The sequence below is a fragment of the Nansenia antarctica genome, assembly GCF_963989245.1.
Source record: "Nansenia antarctica genome assembly, chromosome: 6".
NCBI lineage: Eukaryota > Metazoa > Chordata > Actinopteri > Argentiniformes > Microstomatidae > Nansenia > Nansenia antarctica.
This window is the reverse complement of record NC_137676.1, coordinates 50,071,800-50,076,038: the sequence shown is the minus strand read 5'-3', so window position 1 is coordinate 50,076,038 and position 4,239 is coordinate 50,071,800. Positions and strand designations below refer to the sequence as shown.

Below are 4,239 nucleotides of genomic sequence, written 5' to 3'. Positions count from 1 at the left end.
ATCAGCTGCCGACTTGTTCCCAGTTTCACCAGCTGCGGTCACATATGAGAGTGGGACTAGTACACTCCAAAAAATAACCTTTAAAAAATGTACTTCAGGAGATGAGTTGAGGAGGTTAACTCTAAAGCCAAGCACAGCTAGAAGTCGAGGATATTTCAAATGACTCAGAGAGAGAGAGAACATATCAGAATTTGTCTTTCAGTTATTATGAATGTATTTCTATATCTGTGCATTGGCAATGTAAACATTATTTCATTTAATTGAATTCAGAGAGAAAGAATGAGAGAAAGAGATAAAGAGAGAGAGGGAGAGAGAGAGAGAGAGAGGCCTGTCAAGCTTACAGAGGATTGGGGGATTGTTGGAGGATGAGCAACAAATGCAATTGCCAACAAATATGAGCTGGAATGTTTCTGTGAATTAATGGTGTTAATGGTATTATGACATACCATCATGGTCATTACTGTTGAATGACTCAGTTATGATGGGAAGCTCTGGGGCAGAGAGAGAGAGAGACACACCCACGCGCGCGCACACACACACACACACACACACACACACACACACACACACACACATGCACGCAAGCACACGCATGCACACACCCACGCACATGTAGGTTGGTCAAAACGGTCAAGGACTGACGATTTTCTGTCGTTTTACTAGTTTATTTCCTGGGTAGAAGACAGACACAACAGATGAACATCTTTATTTAAATCTGTCTGCAATGACGATCTCCAGCAATGGAACTGTACCACTTCTTCTTCACACACACACACACACACACACACACACACACGCACACACACACGCACACACGCACACACACACACACACACACACACACACACACACACACACACGCACGCACGCACACACACACACACACACACACACACACACACACACAACACACACACACACACACACACACACGCACAACACACACACGCACAACACACACACACACACACACACACACACACACACGCACACACACACACACACACACACAACACACACACACACACACACACACGCACAACACACACACGCACAACACACACACACACACACACACACACACACACACACACACACACACACACACACACACACACACAGTCTCACAGTAACAGAAGGACAGATACTTGATGGATATTGACATTTTTAATTTCATCCTTGACCAAGCACTTCAAATTCAAATTTGTTTCTTTGAAAATGAATCAATTTACACAATATGCACTCAGAAGCAGCCGAAGTGAAAGCAACACTTGAAGCGTAAGAACAGTCTTAGGAGACGACAAAATGACGATCATAACAAACGTTTTGTTCAATCACATGATTGTGTGTTTTGAGAAGGAATAGCAAAGTAGATACATGTCCATTCAATGATATGTATTTTATGTAATAATTTAGTTAATGTGTAAATTATACATTTTATCATTCATCTATCCAAATCCCATCAAGATATGATTCACTTGTTCAATGGAGAATAGAGAAAGATCTAAAAACATTCTAATTAAATCCCTAGAAAATATTCAATGACACCCACATCAATAACTCTGTCGTTCATGCTCAACAATGATCTTATTACATATTATATTATCATATGATCTATATGCACACTACAGTTCATTGGGAATCAAGGTCAGTGCTTCGATGTTGCCGCATGCGAACCATTGATACAGGATGACCATGAAGCCAGCCAGGCTAAATAATCATTCATCAGTGAGAGCATCCTGGCCTCCCTAGAATTAGAATGCTTCTAATGATTGATTCTGTGATTCTGTGATTCTCATTCTAGCCTCCGGCTCTGTACGGCTTGTTTCTTCCGTCCGGTTTCATCCTTTATTCAACATAGCTCCATCTCCATCTCCTTTCTGCCCAGACAGCGTTATTCTATCCTATATCCCCCTGTGGTAGCTCTTCAATGTGATGGCCAATGTTAATGTGTGTGTGTGTATGTGTGTGTGTGTCCACCCTGCTGTGCATGCATTTTGTGTGTGTATCTATAGAGCTTTGACCTTCAGCTGGGAATAGAGAGGTCAGGAGGGGATGCCTTACTTCCTGTCTCCCCCATATAGACCCTCACCTTCCCCCCCCCCGCCACCCCCCCCCCCACCCCCCCCACCCCCCCCCACCCCCACACACACACACTCCACAGGAAGCTCTCTTCCCCGCCACCATCTCCACTTGATTATGAATCCACACAAATGGCCAGAAGGCGCGTGAACATCCTCTGTGACCCCTGCCACGCGGGAGCGTCATGGGAACTTCCTGTCCGCTTAGTGCTGATCTTCCTGTCTGTTTAAAAGCCTGTCGGACCGGGTGAACAGACCACGGCTCTTCAGAGAGTCATGTGCTGGATCGATCCACACACAGCAGAGAACATGTTAACATGTTGTTTCACACGTGAAGAACATGGATGTGCACACCACAGCACGGGACAAACACCATGCTTAATCAACGACCCATCCCAAGGTTTTGAAATAACTATGAGGTTGTGTGTTCCAATTCTAATACCTATAATGACAACAATGAATCAATGAAGTTGAATCTTATTGAAGTTTAATAATCAAAATAGAATATGCATAAGCACAGAAAATGCTACTTCAAACCAGGAAAGTGCCAACTATACAGTCACTTGTTAGTGAGTGAATTCAGGAGGCTGTTGAAAGCTTCCAGTGAGAAAGAGAGAGATGGAACCCTGCAGTGTGTATGTGTATGTGTGTGTGTGTGTGTGTGTGTGTGTGTGTGTGTATGTGCGTGTGTGTGTGTTTGTGTGTCTATGCACTGATGTGTATGCGCTTGTGTGTGTATATCCACGCATGAGTGTGTGTGTGTGTGTGTGGGTGTGTGTTTCTGTGTGACTCCCTGTAGCGTTTTGCCTTTTCCATGCAGACGTGTGGAGAACGAGGCGTATCCAGCGTGACGGAGACTGGATGCGTCTGATCGTGCTGCTGAGTGCTCAGAGCCTCGTGAGGTTACTGCAGGCTTACAGCTCATCACCAGCGAAAAAATATTAGTGTCCGGGGAGGAGGGATGAACACAGACGCACACAGTCGTCAGAGCGCGTGGTGCTGATGCAGACAGTGATGAGGGAGGGGAGGGGGGGGGGGGGGGGTGTCTCCACCCCGGAACAGCCTGGCTGCTCGCCTCTGCTGTGCTTGGTGGGAGGCACAGTGGAGGTGGGAACAGCCGGGCACTGGGCTCGGGTTATGAAAGCTACTTGAATCACAGGGAAAGGCCAGCCAGGGCCTTACAGGCTGTGGGATGGTGGCGGTGACGTGGATCCTGCTGCTGACTTTGAGCAGAGGAATGACAGAGACACACACACATACACACACACACACACACGCACACACACACACACACACACACACACACACACACACACACACATTTACATTACATTTAAATTTTTGGCATTTATCAGACGCCTTATTCCAAAGTGACTTACAACAAATACATTTGACTAAGTAAGTGAATCATCTATCCACCAGTCATAGCAGGGAAAAGTAGTCTATGCTGAGGCTTGGGGCCATCCTGCTAGAAGAAGAAAAAAAGAAAATTATTATTACACAGGAGAAACAGTTCAGGGGGGTTAGATGTCTCAGGAGGGACAGTTAGGTGTAGCCTGAGGAGATGGGTCTTCAGTCTCTGGCGGAAGATGGGGAGTGATTCTGCAGTTCTGACAGCAGTGGGGAGCTTGTTACACACACACACACATGCACACACACACACACACACATGCACACGCACACGCACACGCACACGCACACACACACAGTGTTTTGAGCAGAAGAATGACACAGACAGACAGAAACACATACGCACACACACTCACTCTGTAGCACACTGAGATTCTTTTGAATGAAAAGTGTAATACAAATAAAATGCATTATTATTATTATTACACACACACACACACACACACACACACTGCTTTGAGCAGAGGAATGATGCAGACAGACAGACCCACAGTCTATAATTTATGCTGCTAAACGTGCTTGTCATTCGGATCCAATGGAAAATGTTCTGCAGTGGCAAAGCACTGGAATAACAAAGATAAGCCAGACATGGCCATGAGGGATAGTTTTATTTGTTTACAACAATGACTGACGTTTGCGTACAAGAGTGACATTATCAGGATGTTATGATATGCCATTTCATTTTGTGCTATCAACATTTTGCTGCAATCAATTTGTGCAGTCTTATTGTGTAATGGTAAACATATGA

General features: G+C 45.1%; 1 protein-coding gene across 1 annotated transcript in view; it reads right to left on the bottom strand.

Moving 5' to 3' along the window:
• Nucleotides 1-2,132, bottom strand: part of celsr3 (cadherin, EGF LAG seven-pass G-type receptor 3) — a gene marked incomplete at its 3' end in the record, with an annotated part of 317,293 nt that extends 315,161 nt beyond the window's left edge. The window contains exon 1 of the mRNA XM_080534612.1: nt 2,093-2,132. The remainder of the gene's footprint in view (nt 1-2,092) is intronic.
• Nucleotides 2,133-4,239: the final 2,107 nt, after the last annotated feature.